We start from the raw sequence: 22,149 nt of genomic DNA on the forward strand, positions 1-22,149 counted from the left end.
AGCCCTTTGACCATGATGAACCATTTTTTTCATCATAATAGCATTTTCGTTGTTTCATCGAGTGCATGATATATATCTTGAATGGCAACCTTGCTAGGCTTGCCTCTGTTGCATACTCCATTGATACTTGCATTGTTCATGACTCTACCCTTGCTTAGAGTTGTGTTGGTGGGTTGTAGAAATATGCTATAGTAGATGGCTACGCAAAGTGGGTCAGGGTTATGCATGGAAAGAAACAAGTATGGGTTGACATACTTGCAAACAGCCCAGTGGGTGCCACTAATGCCCCTGGGAGATGATGATGAACTAGGTCACTACTTGGTGGAGAGGTAGTGTACCGAGGCTCGATAAAAGTGTTGTTTACAGAGACAGATTAGATTTAAGATTTGTCGACTGTCCCAACCTTACATGCGCAACCACTCTACCCTTATATGGGAAAGGGCATTATTGATTACCTAGGCCGATACTAGCTTGGAGCCCGCATTACTAGTGACGGGGGAGAGTTGGCGCTCTCTCTCGGGACGGGGTCGTGCCAGGTAGGGCGGCCAAGAACATTTTTATGGGGCACCGGACACACCGTTGGTACCCCGTGCCAGTGGTATGTGATGAATATAGGAGCGAGGCTCCACAATTTTAAGTTATGAAATGTTGGGCACGGGGGTTACTACCAATCGAGTGGACTCCATGTTAGTGTCGTCTAAGGAAAGATAGTGATCGGGTGCTTACCCCGGGTACTTGAGGTACCGCGGGTCGTGGATGACACGGAAGTTCCCCAGATCTTGTGGGTAAAGTGTGCAACCTCTACAGAGTGTAAAACTATTTGAATAGCCGTGTCCACGGTCAAGGACAGTTGGGTGGTGCTGCTTAGACTACGTCCATATGTTTCTGACAAACAACACGGTTTGGTAAATCTGTTGACGTGATTCGTGAGGAAGTCATGATGAGCTTGAGTATGAGTTGTTCACAACTCTATCCCGATGTTGATGTCTGTAACCTCCTGATACTTGTTGCAGACGCATTCATATCCTTGATAAATGTTGATCATACTTGCATGAGAAAAACTAGCTTTCCGCAAAAATGCCAAATTAGCAGTAGTGCCTTGCATAATTATTCTGTTATCACCCTTGGGTTGCTTGCGAGTACATTCTAAAGGAAATATGCCCTAGAGGCATAATAAAGTTATTATTTATTTCCTTATATCATGATAAATGTTTATTATTCATGCTAGAATTGTATTAACCGAAAACATAATACATGTGTGAATACATAGACAAACAGAGTGTCACTAGTATGCCTCTACTTGACTAGCTCGTTAATCGAAGAGGGTTATGTTTCCTAACCATAAACAAAAGAGTTGTTATTTGATTAACGGGATCATATCATTAGAAGAATGATGTGATTGACAGGACCCATTCCATTAGCTTAGCACCCGATCGTTTAGTATGTTGCTATTGCTTTCTTCATGACTTATACATGTTCCTATGACTATGAGATTATGCAACTCCCGTTTGCCGGAGGAACACTTTGTGTGCTACCAAACGTCACAACGTAACTGGGTGATTATAAAGGAGCTCTACAGGTGTCTCCAAAGGTACATGTTGGGTTGGCGTATTTCGAGATTAGGATTTGTCACTCCGATTGTCGGAGAGGTATCTCTGGGCCCTCTCGGTAATGCACATCACATAAGCCTTGCAAGCATTGCAACTAATGAGTTAGTTGTGAGATGATGTATTACGGAACGAGTAAAGAGACTTGCCTGTAATGAGATTGAACTAGGTATTAAGATACCGACGATCGAATCTCGGGCAAGTATCATACCGATGAGAAAGGGAACAACGTATGTTGTTATGCGGTCTGACCGATAAAGATCTTCGTAGAATATGTGGGAGCCAATATGAGCATCCAGGTTCCGCTATTGTTTATTGACTGGAGACGTGTCTCGGTCATGTCTACATTGTTCTCGAACCCGTAGGGTCCGCACGCTTAAGGTTTCAATGACAGTTATATTATGAGTTTATGAGTTTTGATGTACCGAAGGAGTTTGGAGTCCCGGATGAGATCGGGGACATAACGAGGAGTCTCGAAATGGTCGAGACGTAAAGATTGATATATTGAACGACTATACTTGGACATCGGAAAGGTTCCGAGTGATTCGGGTATTTTTCGGAGTACCGGAGAGTTACGGGAATACGTATTGGGCCTTATTGGGCCATACGGGAAAGAAGGAAAAGGGCCTCAAGGGTGGCCGCACCCCTCCCCTTGGTCTGGTCCGAATTGGACTAGGGAAAGGGGGCGCCCCCTTCCTTCCTTCTCCTTTTCCCTTCCTCTTTTCCTATTCCATATGGGAGGTGGCATCCTACTAGGACTAGGGAGTCCTAGTAGGACTCCACACTTGGCGCGCCCCCTCCTAGGGCCGGCCTCCTCCTCCCTTGCTCCTTTATATACGGGGGCAAGGGGGCACCTTTAGACACAAGTTGATCCACGTGATCATATTCTTAGCCGTGTGCGGTGCCCCCTTCCACCATAGTCTTCGATAATATTGTAGCGGTGCTTAGGCGAAGCCCTGCGACGGTAGTACATCAAGATCGTCACCACGCCGTCGTGCTGGCGGAACTCTTCCCCGACACTTTGCTGGATCGGAGTCCGGGGATCATCATCGAGCTGAACGTGTGCTAGAACTCGGAGGTGCCGTAGTTTCGGCGCTTGATCGGTCGGGTCGTGGAGACGTACGACTACATCAACCAAACGCTTCCGTTGTCGATCTACAAGGGTACGTAGATCACACTCTCCCCTCTCGTTGCTATGCATCACCATGATCTTGCGTGTGCGTAGGAATTTTTTTGAAATTATTACGTTCCCCAACACATTCAAAGTACTCATTGGCTTGCCACTGGTTATTTTATTGGCCAGGCATGAAAGAACATAATATGAAGAAGAGTACCTCGGTGACGAACATGCGAGCTAGGACGCTTCCCAGTCAGAATGCCTGTAGGGTTAAGACAGATGGCATGGGTCCAAGTTATCGACGAAGATTTCCGCTGCGATGTTATACTCAAGACTTGACCATAATGGTCCTACTTGTGTAATGCGGTATGTATGGATGTAAGACTCTTGTTATTCAGCTTCTGTGTGTTCAGTGAGCATTGATCTCTGGGATCACTGTACACGTGCATTCGGTGATCACGACTTATGAGTCGGGGTCCCCACAGAGCTGGTATCAGAGCCATCCTGACTGTAGGAAGCCTTAGTTAGCATGGTCGTTAGTTAGGGTAAAACTATTTCCAAAACTATTACTAGTTTTCAAAACTATCTATACTTCTCTTCCCTTCTCAGTTTTTTTTTGAAAACCAAGGTATACTTTCCCTATCGATCTCTTCCCTTCAAAACTATTGCAAACGGTCGCTAGCACCCTCAAGCCCCTGACCACAGGATTCCTTGTAATCCTCGTGGGTAGCCTAGAAGGATTACATATTGCCAAACACTCACCACCTCTTCTGAACACAAGATTGGCAACACCATAGCAAGACGATGCCAACAGAAGATACGCCTTTGAAGAATGAGGACATGAAGACCCAGAGGATGGTGACACCTTTGAATTTGCCCAGGATGATGCAACATTAGCCTATAATGATCATGGCATAGGATATGCAAGATCATGATATACATCACTAATAGAGTAACCCTGTCACTACCGTTGTTGTATCGGCAACCAGCGGTGGATGAGAACCTCGCCATTTGGCCCACCTCACTATAGTGAGCAGGAAAACGGTTCTCTTCATCCCCCGCTCTTGGTGTTGATGTTGTCATCAACGTAACCGACATGTTGGATCTCTACTATGCCTTGTTAATGTCATTGCATAAAGGATTACCTACCTGGTACCATCGACGCCCTAGAAGACAAAACGGGATCGTCATGAATAAGAAGACAACAGAAGACCGAGTCAATGCCTGCTACGAGGAGCCACCTTCACCCCATCACTTCAACAGGCAAGAAGTTGTTGAAGAATCTTCAGGCTCAACCTGGATCGTTTCATCGAACAACTACAAGAGACGTAGCAACACCTGAGGAAAACTCAGAAGACTGCATGAGGCTCAAGGCACGATTACTGAGTCCGAGAACCCCTAGGGTAGGATGAGTCGTGTACCCCCTATGTGCAGTCGAGTCCGTATGATGGTTCGAATAGAACCATGATTGTGTGTTGCTTGTTTTTATTTGTTTGTGTTTTGATATAGGTTGCACTTTTGCCATAGGCAACAAGTATGCGACTATATCACCTTCCTTACCTTGTTTCTTTTGTTTGGCCCTTTTGCCACCCATTGTTTGCACCTGCACTATAGAACCCCCCCTTTAGGCATCCCCCTTTATGCTACTTATCCCTCTCATCTCTCTCCTCAACTGAAGACCAGCAAGACAAGATGCACCAAGGAGTCTACTTCGACAACCAACTAGCACTGAAGAACTTTTCTATAGCCTCCTCGACCAAGTAAAACCCCGTGGAGTCATCTTTAACCCCCCAGACTAGAAACCCATTCTTAGACCCTTCGAGACTTCACGAGATACCCCAGCTCGAGTCCTTAACCATGTGCTTAACCCATAGAATTGCAAGAGAACCAGTTAAGCCTCCGTAACCTTGCTTATCACTGGGCTCATTATGGAACTAGTGGACGTAGTGAGCAAGCACATTGTCACCCTAATATAGCACAAGAACTAACGATGCCATAAGGAAGACCAATTTGAGGATATAGGAATAGAGGACAAATGACTTCATGAGTTTGTATCAGTGACCCTGAGGAATTATCTGAGACTTTGGTAAATCATGAGTGATGATTGGATTTGGCCTATACGAGATGATGCTTTCGATGGTATAAGGTTATTTGTTGGAAGGACTAGATAGACTATTGGCATCTCAGAAACTGTGCTTAAGGATAAGATAATAAAATGTTCACTCGCACAATAGAATCCTTGAAACCCTTAAGCCCTACTAAGCCACAACATGGTCGGGTCATTACCACAGGTCTTGACTCTAAATCGAGAACACCTCGGACCATACTCAACCGTGACCACCACCAATACCCCCAGCCTACTTTATGTACCCCGTGAACAAAGTTTTCATGGAGTGCTTAGACAAGATAGTTGTCATCCTTATTTTGGTAACATACTTGTCTACCCGAAGACGGAAGAAGAATCACTGAGCTGGTGAAGAAACATCTGAAGACCGCCATGCCAAGGAGGAAGAACTATACCAACCACCATCGCCAAGAAATAAACGTCCGCGTTGAAGACCAGGTGTATCTGCAAGCCACTTCTTTCAAAGGAACCAAGCATTTCCATGACAAGGAAACCCACACCAAGATTCATCGGCCCTCTTCGAGATCACTGCGAGACGAAAAGTAGACCGCTACCAGCTAGAGTTACCACTAGAGTTACCCACTGTGCATAATATTTCCACATGACACAACTCCGGAAACGTTTCCAACTTCCTAACTAGCCCGGTCTCTACAAGGACATCGACCATGAGCCATCGACCTCCAGCCCAATATGACCTACGCGAGAGATCCCAATTGCAATCTGGATCAAGCAGGACAACAAACACGAAGCCATGCCATCGAGTACTTCAAGGTTCAATGGAGCACCAAACGGAAGCACAAGCAGTATGAGGACGTGAAGACTACCCCAAATCCAAGTTTCGGTATTCCTTTCCGCGCCTAGTCTGGGAATCTCGGGGACGAGATTCTTGTAAGGGGGGTAGGTCTGTCACACCCTGATTTTCATGCCACAACACTTAAGCTAATAAATCATGATAAAATGTGGTCTGACAAAAACTTTTGAGTGTTTTGGACCTTGCCTTGTTTGGATTTTGTTTGTTGTTTGCAAGTGCTCTAAAAATCAAATAAATCCTCCAAACTCCTATACTTCATCTCCTTGCTCCAAACTCTTGAACCAATGATCATGCCATGTGTATAGAGCAATATAGTATTTTCTTACAAAAATAATTTGGCCAAAAAGTATTTTCAAAAATTACTTTTCCAAAAACCCCCGAATTAAGATTTGTACTGCAAGTACTTAATTCAGGGCAGTAAAAATCTTTCCAAAAATATGTTTGACTCCTATTAGATATAGTATACCCAGAAACCACAAAAATATAATTTTAAAAGTTATTTTCCTATTTGATTTAAAGGCTTTTTCTTAAGGCCAGAAATGGTCTTTAATAGGTTAAAATTATTTTAAAGCTTTAAAACTTTTTGAGAAACATTAGGGAGGCTCAATCGACATATATTTTCCATATATATGAGTTTCAACACATGGTCATGATCAAAATATTGGACAAAGCCTCCCAAAACCATTTCTGCTCATTTCAAGGATTTGAAATATTTCTACAGGAAATATTTTCATAAAAATCCAAGAAAATTCTAACATGTCACATATGACATTTTTGATGATCTTGCCAAGTACCATGTCATGGAGAATAGTATAACCCCATGAAACCCTCTCAAAACCACTTCTGTCCTTTTTCAAGTTTGAAGAACTTTACATTATCAAACTTGTCCAAATGCTCTATACCTTGGTCCACGTGATATAATGGTCTAATAAATCATCTATACCAAGTGGCACAAGTTGGAGAACAAGTTAACTTGATCAAAGTGCCCCAAAACCCTTCCTGTCCAGAACCAAGTTTGAACAACTTTACATTGGAAACTTTCTCTCCTTGACCCCAACTTTTGTGAGCATGTTTGAATGACCAAATGAGGACACTAAACTAAGTGGTTCATCAAGGGGAAGTGATTTGCTCAACTAGATCTACACAAGTTCATTTCTGCTAATTTCTAGGGTTTACAAAAGTTGCATTGGCAACTTTGCCCAAATAAGCTCCAAATTGGTGGAAGGCCCTAATTATATGTGTCATTTCACCCTGTGGAGTCTCATGCCAAATGGAATCCTTTTCCTTGCCCAAACAAGCAACAAACACCTTCTGCAAAATTTTCCAAAACGACCTTTTTGACCACTTCCACTAATCTCCATGACCCTATCTTTTTACCACAGCCCCTCCTAGTTCCCTTCTACCTCCAGTAAAAAGCTCCAACCCTGGTTCAATAATTGAGGAGGGAAAAACCTTGCCAGATAATTCCACCCTTAATGACCCGTATTTTTTTCACATAGTAATTCCACCCTTAACTAGATAATTAAGTAGAATCCATTAAGCAAATACATATCAGATTTATACAACAAGCATCATAACCACTCAAGTATATATATTTATATTCATAAAACTCAGATAGTATAGCTGTAAAAGTGTATTACAAATCTTTGGAAAAAATATAGGGAGACCATGCTATGCTAAGCTATACAGTTGGACCAACACAAAAATATCTCTGGGTCAACCAGAACAGCAAGACACATGGACCACCACCCTCACGTGCACCATATTAATAGTCAGTTGGTCAACAGTATAGTCTATGTATGGGCTTCAACCTTCAGCCAATTAGAAGCTAGCACCTGTGAGAACAATGGAGAAGGGGATGGGCAGCCATACCCGCCAAGGGAGGTGGATATCAGATATTAGATGACTAGGAGAGCAGAGTAGGCAACTGCCAAGTTTCACTCGTCTCAGCTCTACCCAAAATAGCCAGACCAAGCTCTCTTCTTCCCAGCAACACTAGCATTCCCCTGTCCAAAACCAACAAAGATACAAGAACAATAAGTGAAGATGGTGACATGAGAAATCATCAGTAGACTGAAGGGGATAGGCTAGAGCAAGAAGCTAGCCTACTGGACTAGGGTCTGGAGCGCAAGAGCAGCAAGAGTAGGGACAACATAGAGAGCAGCAGAAGAAAGGTGAGTTCTTCCTCTTCTGCCAGTTCTTAGTACTCACATACACAAAGAGGCCTAACCCAGATGCACACACAATATTCCTCAATGGATTTTCACATATGCACATAAAAGATAAGCAATCACAGTAGCATCACATCTCAGTTTTAGGAAATAAAAGTATGAGGAAGAAAGGGGATACAGCCTCAAATAACTCAAATAAATGGATCAGGTTATTGTACAGTATCACTACACCAAAATCTTGAACAGGGAGTGATGAACTTGTTCAACACACGCATGTGAGCCAAGTTAATTTACTAAATCTAAGAACTTGAGCATAAAAAAAATTAGGGAGAGGAACAAGGCATCACTAACCTGCACAAATGTTCGATCCGCTCCATGGCCACGCACTGGAGCTCTGACCTGCACCATCCAGCATCACGGCGGCGCCCAACACCGGCGACTTCGATCTGGAGCGGGGGAATCACATCCCCAATAGGGTTTGACCTGCAAGTCAAGAAAAGAAAACACACAGGGGGGATTAGAGAGTTTGTGATAGAAATCCATGGAGGAAAATTGGGGATTAACACTAGGGAAGAAGCAGAGTTGTGGATCCAGCAGCGGCAGCTTCCCTATCGCCGGCGGCATGGCCGATATGGCTGGATTAGGAGCAGAGGGATAGGAGGGAGAGGAGTCTTGTACGTGTGTTCTTGTTGGACTTGGACTAGTACCAGTCTGTATTTTCTTCGGTTGAGAAGTACTAGTACTCCAGTGCAAAATAGTACATGAGAGAGAGAGAGATTTAGAGAAAGGGAGGGCACGTGGAGGATAAATTAGCTTAGTAACTTACCCAGGTGCACACCTAGTACACGTACTAATGCAAGCTTAGTAAAAAGACATTAGAAAAAAAGTAATATTTGACTATAGGATGACCACACTACACCGACGTATATTTTTATTTCCCTAGTATTCACTCGACTTAGTCTCGAAATATATATTTGCCGAACTGCAGGAAGCGAGTACAGTCAGGAGAAGGAGGCGCTACAGAAGCAAATTGAGTCCGGGTCTGAGTACGAGAACTCAGGCAAGCTCTTCTTGATCATGCTGAGTAGAACTATTTAAAAAAAATTCTATGATGTATCTTATCATCAACTTGCATAAAATGTTTTTGAGATAAGTTGTGTGGAGTGAGTGTTGGTAAATAGTTGGGTTAGCTGATGGAGCAGCTAATCAATTTTTTTATATAATTATTTGGTGGGTAGAGGGTGCCCGAAATGGACATATTGGGAGGTGGGGCCCTCTACATATGGCTATGAAATTAATATTAAAAAAATTCACTCGTTTTATGCGCCGTACTACAACCGTATCAACCATGGTCTCGTCTGAAGACGAGTTGAGCCCAATACCATCAAGTTATTATACTCTCCACATGGGTAAGTAGTAGTAGGATGGGCGATGAGTTCCCATGCTAATGCCGGATGGGTGCATTAGCAAGCGCTATATATTAAGCGTTGGTGGAGTGCGGGTTCCGAAACCTGACACAACGGCTAGTGACCACTAGCCGGGTGGAGATATAATATACAAATGGGAAAAAGCTTAGGTTCTAAACCATGTCTCGCATCTAAGGAAATGCATATGGCAATTATGGTTTCGAGCTCTATGGGTAAAGTGATACAAACTCTGCAGAGTTAAAGTAAAACATGAATTCATGCCAGTCTCTTGGACTGGGGATTATGGGGACCTATTGGTGGTCTATCTCGCAATACGAGTGTTTGATAGCTTTTATAAATTGAAATAAACTTTCTGTAACAAATGTTTATTTTGAAAGGTGTTGAGTTGAGGTAGGACTTGTTGATTTATATTGAGCTATCATGAGTGTTGCATTTTGCTATTTGAGCTTGCTGTGTACTTTGTACTCACTCTTGCTATTAATCATCTCCTTCTTAGAGCAAAGCTTGTATGATAATCCTGCTGGACCAAGTGAGGAGAGCAATGGTGATGGCTACAACTACACAGGACCTAGATGTGGATCCATCTAGTGCTATGTACGATCTGGATGCTACATATGGGGGTTGGGAGGAATAACTAATGATCTAGCTATGTAATCCAGGAACCATTCTACCACCACCTATCTAGTACTGCTAGTTGGAACTCCAGAGTTAGGAGATGTAATAATTGGGTGAACATATGAGAAGCCTACTTGAGACTTTTAGCCCTGCGTGGCATGGTATTGAAATATAATTTACCATCTCTAGCTATTCCCTGTTGCAAATCTCTGACATGGATTATTATTTGACAAAACAAGATTTTGTCAAGAAATAATCCAAGGACTAGTGTCATTATCTATAATAATAATGACACGGGTCGTCACAGGTGGTATCAGAGCCAAGTTTCGAGGGCCACACGATAGTTAGAGACGGTAGGAATACTTTAATTGGAACCCATACTTGCTATATTGCACTACCAATAAATCCTACATCATAATTATTCTGTCCAGTAACTTTAGATGACTACCATGCTAATTAGTAGCCTGTTGCAGGATGGTTCGAATTAGAATTCCACCATCGAGGGTTCGTGGCCAGCATGTCCTACTACTTTGGCAAATGATGCAGGATCTTGGGGCACCATGTCCTCAATTCTTTGAAGAGATGCCAGATGATGGAACACACTCCTACAGGCGTGTAGTTGTGGTGCTTAGCGGTGTTCCATCAGACAGGGACTTCTATGTGGAGCTCTCCACAATGCAGCGGTCATCCGATGAGACTCTACCCATGTAGGAGGTTGCCAAGGAAGCTATGCTTGGACTACGAGCACGCTTTGGAGAGAAACTGCGCACCACCGGATACGGTGACTTGCCAGCACTTGATTCTGGGGGTTTTGGGCAGAACCATCAGCAAGGACCTAGAGGAGCAAGCCTTGGTGTTGGGTCTTCATCAGCTCAGCCTACACCTGTCGCTTCAACAGTTAGCACCACTTCTAGTATGACAATGATTGCTGATACGATGATGTATCATGCAATGAAGGAGGAGCTTATTAGACACCAGGAAGCAACCCAATTCTAGTATCAATGCTATCAGATGAGCGAACATGATAGGATTGTGCTTCAGGGAGCACTAAATGCTATGCCTGGAGGTCCTCTTAATCCTATAATAGTACCAGGTGATGTTCAAGAGGAAGAAGGGAGGATCCAGAGGAAGTAGAACTAGAGGAACAGGAAGAAGTTGAGGGAGTAGAGAACCCAAATGAGCCACTAGTTCCACCCTCACCAAACGTACTACCTGCACCACCCCAGCCGCTACCTGAACATATAGTTGAACTAGAACCCGCCCTACAGCCAGATATAGAGCAGCAGCAGCTACCCCACTTCCCTATTCCACGACCACACCAACCTGACTTTATCCACCCACACATGAGTGTCAGCTCGAGGGAGTACAGGGAGGCTGCTACCTATGCAAGGGTACTTGGGCTTGGCGCGAGTGGCAGTGGCGGAAGCAATGGAAGTGGCAGCGGTAGCAACAATGACGGTGGCAATGGCATCGCCTAATCAAGTTCCTATCTTCCAGACTCTTAGGCGTGGGACGCCTTGGCCATAGACTAGTCTTTTGGGATCAGTAGTAGTTAGTGTAGTGGCAGCCTGAATATGTGTGTTTATGTAAGATATGTGTGAACTGCAAGGCAGAGTTTGTCCCCTATGTACTAGTAGGAACTGAACCCTATGTGGTGTGTGCTCTAGTTGTAATGCAGTTATGCCCTTAAGCAAGACTTATGTGATGTACTGATTGTAATATAAGTGCTTGTTCTGTAGTATATAACTTGTGTGGATTAGGAGGCTCATAGTACCTTACTATTGTGTGCTTTAGTGAGTAATCAGAGTGGTATCATTCTGGTTAGCAAGAGGCATGTGCCACCATGATTGCACTTCATGTTGGGTTACTGCAAATTTAAGGACATCATGCTATTTATTGGTATCACTTGCACTTGTGCTTGCTGATTTGAATCAGTAATCATGCAAAGAAGTAACCAACTAACTAGAAGAAAAAAATGCAGGATGAATAACAATGGTTTGACTGAGCAAGACCTTGTCTTTCGTTTGGGATCAAGCGCCCATGATCAGCATGGGGGTACTCCAGTTTCAGAAAATCAAAGTGCCCTACCCGGAGCGGCGCAACTTCCAAGCAATCCAGAAGTGGGCAATGCTGGAACTTCTGGACTTATGGGTGGAGAAGGCAATCTGGGAGATGTCCTTAAGTTCATGGGGAATTCTCGAAGGGAGTCCCAAGAGAACCAGAACCGCTTCCTCGAAGTGATACTGACAAGACTAGTTCCTGGAGGAGCACACCTACCCGGTGCAGGAGTTAGCTTGGGAGAATTTTTGAAAACTCAGCCACCCACATTCTCCAAGGCGGTGGATCCACTAGAGGCAGATGACTGGCTGTTAGAAGTAGAACACAATCTGGAAACCGTGGGGTGCTCAGATGAAGAGAAAGTGAGATATGCATCGCACCAGCTAACCGGACCAGCAGCAGCTTGGTGGAGAAATATCAGCCTTAACCGAGCAAATAATCAGCCTATCACTTGGGAGGAGTTCAAGGAGAATTTCTGTCAGACCCATATTCCAAAGGGAAAGATGGATATCAAAAAGAGGGAGTTTCGCAATCTGACTCAAGGTAGCAAGAGGATAAACGACTACCTAAACCAATTTAATGATATGGCAAGGTATGCTCCAGATGATGTGAACACTGAAGCCAAGAAAGTAGAGAAGTTTATGGAGGGGCTGCATCCATTCCTGAAAATGCACCTCTCGATTCACGGAATCACCCAGTTTCAAGACCTTGTCAATAGGGCCTTCATACTTGAGAATGAGCATGCCAACCTAAGTGAAGAGAGAAGGAAGAAAGCAAGGGTAGATCCACGCCCCATGATGCATCACCCACGTCCTATGATGCGTGGACCAGTGCGTCCTCATATGCCACCACCACGGCCTAGATTTCCTACTCAGCCAACCTTTGTTCCTAGATGTGGGAAGTGTGGAAAAGGTCATGCTACTCAAGATTGTATGACGGGTACAGGACTTTGCTTCAATTGTGGGAGACCAGGACACCACAAGCTCAATTGCACCTCTCCTCCCACGAATCTTACAAGGCCACCTATACCGCAGACTCAAATGCATCATCCACCAGCTGGGCGAGGACAAGGCGGACCTATGAACTATGCAGCAAGAGGAGTTGGGCGGGGAGGACAAGTAGGAGGACAGCCAAGGCTGAATTATGTGGCTGCAGAGCAACTAGGAGACGCTACAGATGTTGTCATCGGTAAACTACTCATTCCTCCTTCAGTTGGTATAGTTCTTTTTGATACCGGTGCCACACACTCATTTATTTCACAAGATTTCATGAATAAGAATGGATTAACATGCACACCATTGGAAAAAGCTTTAGGAGTTAACTCACCTGGAGGGAAGATTACAGTAGAGGCCATGCGCAGAAATCAACCAATAATAATCCACAACACCAAATTTTCAGCAGACCTGCATGTTATAGAGATGTCAGGGTTAGAAATAATCCTTGGGATGGATTGGTTAGCTGCTAATGGAGTAAAAGTAGATTGTGAACTTGAAAGTGTATCCATAAGAAAGTTTGATGGCTCTAGGCTGATATATTTTGGAAGTAGAACCAGACCCAACAATCCCCTAGTAATGACAGCAAGTGGACAAAAGAAAGAAATAAAGGATATACCTGTAGTTTGTGAGTTTCCTGATGTATTTTCGGATGAACTGCCGGGTATGCCACCTGATAGGGAGTTAGAGTTCAGCATTGTTTTAATGCCTGGGGCATCACCCATCTCCAAAAGACCCTACAAAATGTCACAGCCAGAGTTAGTGGACCTAAAGAAACAATTGGATGAGCTGAAGGAAAAAGGATTCATTAGGGAAAGCATGTCACCATGGGGAGCACCAGTATTATTTGCAGAGAAAAAGGATGGAGGGTTGAGACTATGCACAGATTTTCGAGACCTTAACAAGGTAACTGTAAAGAATAAGTATCCGTTACCGAGAATAAATGATTTATTTGATCAACTCAAGGGTGCATGTGTCTTCTCGAAAATTGACTTGAGATCTGGATATCACCAAATGAAAGTGAAGGAAGATATTGAGAAGACGGCATTTGTATCTCGATATGGACACCATGAGTACATTGTGGTCCCATTCGGTCTAACTAATGCCCCAGCTATGTTCATGAACTTGATGAACAAGATTTTTATGCAATATCTGGATAAGTTTGTAGTTGTCTTTACTGATGACATATTAATATATTCAAGAAGCAAGGAAGAGCATGTTGAACACCTGAGGATAGCACTACAATTATTAAGGGAGAACCAGTTGTATGCAAAATTTAGTAAGTGTGAGTTTTGGCTGGACCAAGTAGCTTTCTTGGGGAACGTAATTTCAAGAAGAGGAGTTGAGGTTGACCCATCCAAAATTGAGACAGTTGTGTCTTGGGCTCGTCCGACCAACCCAAGTGAGATAAGGAGTTTCTTGGGCTTTGCTGGATACTACCGCAGATTTATAAAAGGGTTTTCGCAGATTACAGCACCAATCACCAAATTGCTTAGGAAAGAAGCTAAATTTATTTGGACTGAAGAGTGTGAGAGAAGTTTTGAGGAACTAAAGAAAAGGTTAACTACCGCACCGGTGTTGGCATTACCTGAAAGTGGACAAGATTATGTGGTGTATTGTGATGCTTCAAAATCTGGACTAGGATGTGTTCTGATGCAAAATGATAGAGTGATAGCCTATGCTTCTAGGCAATTAAAGACGCATGAAGTAAACTATCCTACCCATGACTTGGAGTTGGGAGCTGTTGTGTTTGCACTGAAAACATGGAGGCACTACCTATATGGTTCTAAGTGCACACTGTACAGCGACCACAAGAGTCTCAAATACATATTTACACAAAAAGAGTTGAACATGAGGCAGAGGAGGTGGCTGGAACTAATCAAGGATTATGATCTGACAATTAACTACCACCCTGGTAAGGCAAATGTAGTGGTAGATGCACTTAGTAGAAAGAAGCAATGCAACCACATATCAATTGAAGGGTATGGCAAAGAGCTACTGCAGGATCTTGCAAAGATGGGAATAGAGCTGAGAGAGGCCACATCTAGTGCTAATATAGCAGCCATGACATTTCACCCCACATTGCTAGATCAGATTAAGGAAAAGCAAGCAACGGATGCATTTATCAAGGAGGAAATGAGAAGAATTCAAGCGGGACAGCCTTCACAATTCAGGTTGGACCAGGAAGGAGTTCTTTGGAACCATAGTAGGATCTGTGTGCCAGATGACCTTCAGATCAAGGAAATTATTTTGCATGAAGCTCATGACACTTTGTACACTATCCATCCTGGGAGCACGAAGATGTATAAGGATGTGAAGGGAAATTTTTGGTGGCCTGGTATGAAGAGGGAAATCACAGAATATGTCAGCAAGTGTGACACTTGTCAGAGGGTAAAAGCGGAGCATCAAAGACCTGTCGGGTTACTAAAGCCATTAGAGACACCAGAGTGGAAATGGGAAGATCTTTGTATGGATTTTATTACTGGTTTGCCTATGAAACCAAAGAAGAAGGATGCCATATGGGTTGTGGTCGACCGACTCACTAAGTCAGCACACTTCATTGCTACAAACCAGAAATATTCCTTTGATAAGTTGGCTAAATTGTACTTAGAGAGAATAGTTGCCCTCCCTGGTGTGCCAAAGACCATAACATCTGACCGAGGTTCCGTGTTTACATCAAGCTTTTGGAAGAGCCTATAGAAGTCTCTTGGAACTGAGCTACACTTTAGCACGGCTTATCATCCGCAAACCGATGGCCAAACTGAGCGGGTAAATCAGATCCGTGAGGAGATGTTGAGAGCATGTGTAATGAACTTTGGAGAAACATGGGATAAGCATCTGCACCTAGCAGAATTTGCTTACAATAATAGTTATCAATCCAGCATACAAATGGCTCCATATGAGGCATTGTATGGGAGGAAATGCAGATCACCTATATGCTGGTATGAAGTTGGAGAGAGACCATTACTTGGTCCTGACATAGTGAGAGAGAATGATGAGAAGATCCAACTAATCAAAGAACGACTCCAGATTGCACAAAATAGGCAGAAGAACTATGCTGACCGGAATAGGAGGGTTATGCAATTGGCAGTAGGAGACTTGGTTTATCTAAAAGTATCACCTATGAGAGGGGTTCGACGCTTTGGAATCAAAGGAAAGTTGAGTCCTAGATATGTTGGGCCATTTAAAATTTTGGAGGAGAAGGGAACATCTGCTTATAAGTTGGAGTTACCAGAACATTTATCAAGAATTCACAATGTCTTCCACATATCTCAACTTAAGAAATGCAACAAGCCACCACCACAAGTATCAGACTTGGAGATTGAATTACAACCAGACCTGACGTATGAAGAACGACCATTGAAGATCTTAGAAGTTGAAGACCGCAAGCTCAGGACAAGGACCATTCGGTTCTGCAAAGTGCAATGGAAGAACCACTCAGTTCGTGAGGCGACTTGGGAGAAGGAGGAAGACCTACGAGTAACCTACCCCAACCTTTTTAAGTAAGTTTTCGATTTCGAGGACGAAATCTTTTTCTAAGGAGGGTAGGATGTAACGACCCGTATTTTTTTTCACATAGTAATTCCACCCTTAACTAGATAATTAAGTAGAATCCATTAAGCAAATACATATACTATTTATGCAACAAGCATCATAACCACTCAAGTATATATATTTATATTCATAAACCTTAGATAGTATAGCTGTAAAAGTGTATTACAAATCTTTGGAAAAAAATATAGGGAGACCATGCTATGCTAAGCTATATAGTTGGACCAACACAAAAATATCTCTGGGTCAACCAGAACAGCAAGACACATGGACCACCACCCTCACGTGCACCATATTAATAGTCAATTGGTCAACAATATAGTCTATGTATGGGCTTCAACCTTCAGCCAATTAGAAGCTAGCACCTGTGAGAACAATGGAGAAGGGGATGGGCAGCCATACCCGCCAAGGGAGGTGGATATCAGATATTAGATGGCTAGGAGAGCAGAGTAGGCAACTGCCAAGTTTCACTCGTCTCAGCTCTACCCAAAATAGCCAGACCAAGCTCTCTTCTTCCCAGCAGCACTAGCATTCCCCTGTCCAAAACCAACAAAGATACAAGAACAATAAGTGAAGATGGTGACATGAGAAATCATCAGTAAACTGAAGGGGACAGGCTAGAGCAAGAAGCTAGCCTACTGGACTGGGGTCTGGAGCACAAGAGCAGCAAGAGTAGGGCCAACATAGAGAGCAGCAGAAGAAAGGTGAGTTCTTCCTCTTCTGCCAGTTCTTAGTACTCACATACACAAAGAGGCCTAACCCAGATGCACACACAATATTCCTCAATGGATTTTCACATATGCACATAAAAGATAAGCAATCACAGTAGCATCACATCTCAGTTTTAGGAAATAAAAGTATGAGGAAGAAAGGGGATACAGCCTCAAATAACTCAAATAAATGGATCAGGTTATTGTACAGTATCACTACACCAAAATCTTGAACAGGGAGTGATGAACTTGTTCAACACACGCATGTGAGCCAAGTTAATTTACTAAATCTGAGAAGTTGAGCATAAAAAAATTAGGGAGAGGAACAAGGCATACTAACCTGCACAAATGTTTGATCCGCTCCATGGCCACGCACTGGAGCTCTGACCTGCACCATCCAGCATCACGGCGGCGCCCAACACCGGCGACTTCGATCTGGAGCGGGGGAATCACATCCCCAATAGGGTTTGACCTGCAAGTCAAGAAAATAAAACACACAGGGGGGATTAGAGAGTTTGTGATAGAAATCCATGGAGGAAAATTGGGGATTAACACTAGGGAAGAAGCAGAGTTGTGGATCCAGCAGCGGCAGCTTCCCTATCGCCGGCGGCATGGCCGATATGGCTGGATTAGGAGCAGAGGGATAGGAGGGAGAGGAGTCTTGTACGTGTGTTCTTGTTGGACTTGGACTAGTACCAGTCTGTATTTTCTTCGGTTGAGAAGTACTAGTACTCCAGTGCAAAATAGTACAGGAGAGAGAGAGAGATTTAGAGAAAGGGAGGGCACGTGGAGGATAAATTAGCTTAGTAACTTACCCAGGTGCACACCTAGTACACGTACTAATGCAAGCTTAGTAAAAAGACATTAGAAAAAAAGTAATATTTGACTATAGGATGACCACACTACATCGTCGTATATTTTTATTTCCCTAGTATTCACTCGACTTAGTCTCGAAATATATATTTGCCGAACTGCAGGAAGCGAGTACAGTCAGGAGAAGGAGGCGCTACAGAAGCAAATTGAGTCCGGGTCTGAGTACGAGAACTCAGGCAAGCTCTTCTTGATCATGCTGAGTAGAACTATTTAAAAAAAATTCTATGATGTATCTTATCATCAACTTGCATAAAATGTTTTTGAGATAAGTTGTGTGGAGTGAGTGTTGGTAAATAGTTGGGTTAGCTGATGGAGCAGCTAATCAATTTTTGTATATAATTATTTGGTGGGTAGGGGGTGCCGGAATGGTCATATTGGGAGGTGGGGTCCTCTACATATGGCTATGATATTAATATTAAAAAAATTCACTCGTTTTATGCACCGTACTACAACCGTATCAACCATGGTCTCGTCTAAGACGAGTTGAGCCCAATACCATCAAGTTATTATACTCTCCACATGGGTAAGTAGTAGTAGGATGGGCGATGAGTTCCCATGCTAATGCCGGATGGGTGCATTAGCAAGCGCTATATATTAAGCGTTGGTGGAGTGCGGGTTCCGAAACCTGACACAACGGCTAGTGACCACTAGCCGGGTGGAGATATAATATACAAATGGGAAAAAGCTTAGGTTCTAAACCATGTCTCGCATCTAAGGAAATGCATATGGCAATTATGGTTTCGAGCTCTATGGGTAAAGTGATACAAACTCTGCAGAGTTAAAGTAAAACATGAATTCATGCCAGTCTCTTGGACTGGGGATTATGGGGACCTATTGGTGGTCTATCTCGCAATACGAGTGTTTGATAGCTTTTATAAATTGAAATAAACTTTCTGCAACAAATGTTTATTTTGAAAGGTGTTGAGTTGAGGTAGGACTTGTTGATTTATATTGAGCTATCATGAGTGTTGCATTTTGCTATTTGAGCTTGCTGAGTACTTTGTACTCACTCTTGCTATTAATCATCTCCTTCTTAGAGCAAAGCTTGTATGATAATCCTGCTGGACCAAATGAGGAGAGCAATGGTGATGGGTACAACTACACAGGGGACCTAGATGTGGATCCATCTAGTGCTATGTACGATCTGGATGCTACATATGGGGGTTGGGAGGAATAACTAATGATCTAGCTATGTAATCCAGGAACCATTCTACCACCACCTATCTAGTACTGCTAGTTGGAACTCCAGAGTTAGGAGATGTAATAATTGGGTGAACATATGAGAAGCCTACTTGAGACTTTTAGCCCTGCGTGGCATGGTATTGAAATATAATTTACCATCTCTAGCTATTCCCTGTTGCAAATCTCTGACATGGATTATTATTTGACAAAACAAGATTTTGTCAAGAAATAATCCAAGGACTAGTGTCATTATCTATAATAATAATGACACGGGTCGTCACAGTTTACCCCTCCCTTTTCACCATGGCAGCACCTCTTTTCCCTCCCCCTTCTTTCTTATGGACTTTCCTTCACTATTAAGCTTTATGGAGCATATCAGAAACTCCCAGGAGCTAGTGGACAGGCTTGGCCACGCGCAGGAAGCCATTTGCATGCCATGGCATGCAATGGACGCACTCTGGAGCGTGCTACAGTGCACCAGGGCACTGTAGCCGCCCTCTGCCCGATGCTCCCGTTGACCTTGGGCGCCATGAACGTGTCCCTCGATGCAGCCTCGGCGTGCGTGACACGCTACGCGGTCGGCCCCCTCCTCCTTCTCTCTCCTTTGAGCCCGCCGTCGCATGCCGGAGCACCGCCCGACTCGGCCACTCCCTGGCCACGTGGCTGGCCCGCATCTGACCTCGCCCCGCTCCCTCTCTAACCTCCCTCTCTCCTGGACGGACTCCACGAGCGCCACTGACCCAGCCTGGCCCCTCCCAATGGTCCCCAGGACCGATTCCGCTGGCACCCACGAGTGCAGCTTGCGGTGCACCATGGCCTTGCCATATAGAGCCTCGTCGAGCCCCTCTTTGGACGCCCCTCGCTCTCTCTCTCCCATATACCTCCCAGACCGACCCACGCCTCCTCCCGTGCCTTCTTCCTCCTCTGCCGCCATTGCCGCCCCGGACCCCCGCTTAAATTGGGGCTATCCCGAGCCTCCCTTCTCTCCCCAGCCACTCCCGAGCATCGCCACCACCGCCGTGGAGCTTTCTCGCGCCATTTCCTCTCCTCCCCATGGCCGTACCATCGAGCTCAAACACCACCGCTGGCTTTGCCCGCCATGGCCGATAGTGTGCTCACATCCGTCTAGCCCAGAGATCGTAGCGCACCTCGACGGATGTGGCACACTCTCCTGAGCATGCCAGTGTGCTGGGCATCGACGGAGGTGGCGGTGCCACCAAGGAGAGCGCCGGCGCCGCTCGGCCTCGCCTCCTCTGTTTCCCGTTGCGCTGCGCGGGAGGTTGAAGGCGACCTGCCGCTAGGGCCCGCGCGTCAGCGACCCAGTGGGCAGGCCCGCCTGTTTAAGTGGAGACGGCTTCCGCCCTAACCGCCTCTCCCGCACGAAGGCGTGTTTCCAGGAAGCCGCCTCTGACGTGGCCCCTGCGCGCGTGCGGGCGAGCCGCTGGGCCGGTCCAGTGGCGTCCTGCTGCTAAACCTCGCCATGTGCGCCTCTTAAGGGTAAAGCCCTTGTCTGTTTCTTTCTTTTTCTTTTTCCAGATATCTTGTAAAATCCACAAATTATTCAAATTAACTCCAAATTGGATGATTCAAATTTCTAGTAGTTCCTAAAATCATGCCCTATCACATGGTGCTTTTTGCACATGTTTCTAGCACATTTCCCTTCACACATATTAAATAAATCCTATTTTCTTATTTCTGTGCTGAACTTTAGAAAATCACAGAGAGCCTAAAATTGATCCAAATTCCATGATTCAAACTCCTAGATGCTTCTAAGTTCATAAATTAGTTTATGAACATTTTTATTAATAATTTCTGTACCACACAAAATAGTGAGACATTTCTTCATATTTGTCAACTTTGTAAATTCATAGGAAAATCATTTGAACTCCAAATCTAGTGAAACCAACTCCTAGATGCTTCTAAAATCATGTTTTGTTAAATGGGTGCCTTTGCTCATTTTTCAAAAATATGTTTCTCTACACTTCTTGCAAATCCATAAACCCCTTGATCCCATCATATCAAAATGTTCAGAAATATTCACTAATCCAATTCCAGTGAAACCACCCTGGTTATTTTTCTTATGACCAGGGAAGTCCTAAAAAAGTCAAATCCATATTTTTAGAGCACTTTTATTTTCTGCCTTGTTGTGTTTCTTATTATGATTGTTTCGACGTTAGTTGACGAAGTAGACGGAGTACTTGGAGAAGGACCAGAAGATCTCAAGACTCTGATGAACCAGGCAAGCAGCCCTTTGACCATGATGAACCATTTTTTTCATCATAATAGCATTTTCGTTGTTTCATCGAGTGCATGATATATATCTTGAATGGCAACCTTGCTAGGCTTGCCTCTGTTGCATACTCCATTGATACTTGCATTGTTCATGACTCTACCCTTGCTTAGAGTTGTGTTGGTGGTTTGTAGAAATATGCTATAGTAGATGGCTACGCAAAGTGGGTCAGGGTTATGCATGGAAAGAAACAAGTATGGGTTGACATACTTGCAAACAGCCCAGTGGGTGCCACTAATGCCCCTGGGAGATGATGATGAACTAGGTCACTACTTGGTGGAGAGGTAGTGTATCGAGGCTCGATAAAAGTGTTGTTTACAGAGATGGATTAGATTTAAGATTTGTCGACTGTCCCAACCTTACATGCGCAACCACTCTACCCTTATATGGGAAAGGGCATTATTGATTACCTAGGCTGATACTAGCTTGGAGCCCGCATTACTAGTGACGGGGGAGAGTTGGTGCTCTCTCTCGGGACGGGGTCATGCCAGGTAGGGCGGCCAAGAACATTTTTATGGGGCACCGGACACACTGTTGGTACCCCGTGCCAGTGGTATGTGATGAATATAGGAGCGAGGCTCCGCAATTTTAAGTTGTGAAATGTTGGGCATGGGGGTTA

At 44.2% G+C, this 22,149-nt stretch overlaps 1 long non-coding RNA gene across 1 annotated transcript; it reads right to left on the minus strand.

The window, feature by feature from the left end:
* Window positions 1-7,216: 7,216 nt before the first annotated feature.
* Window positions 7,217-18,081, minus strand: LOC123128448 (uncharacterized). The gene is made up of 7 exons (XR_006463122.1): window positions 17,526-18,081; window positions 16,878-17,011; window positions 16,263-16,336; window positions 13,543-13,660; window positions 13,258-13,334; window positions 8,183-8,314; window positions 7,217-7,666 (listed from the first exon to the last, which is right to left on the minus strand). It is a non-coding gene; the product is annotated as an uncharacterized lncRNA (long non-coding RNA).
* Window positions 18,082-22,149: the final 4,068 nt, after the last annotated feature.

This window comes from Triticum aestivum, chromosome 6A (assembly GCF_018294505.1).
Source record: "Triticum aestivum cultivar Chinese Spring chromosome 6A, IWGSC CS RefSeq v2.1, whole genome shotgun sequence".
NCBI lineage: Eukaryota > Viridiplantae > Streptophyta > Magnoliopsida > Poales > Poaceae > Triticum > Triticum aestivum.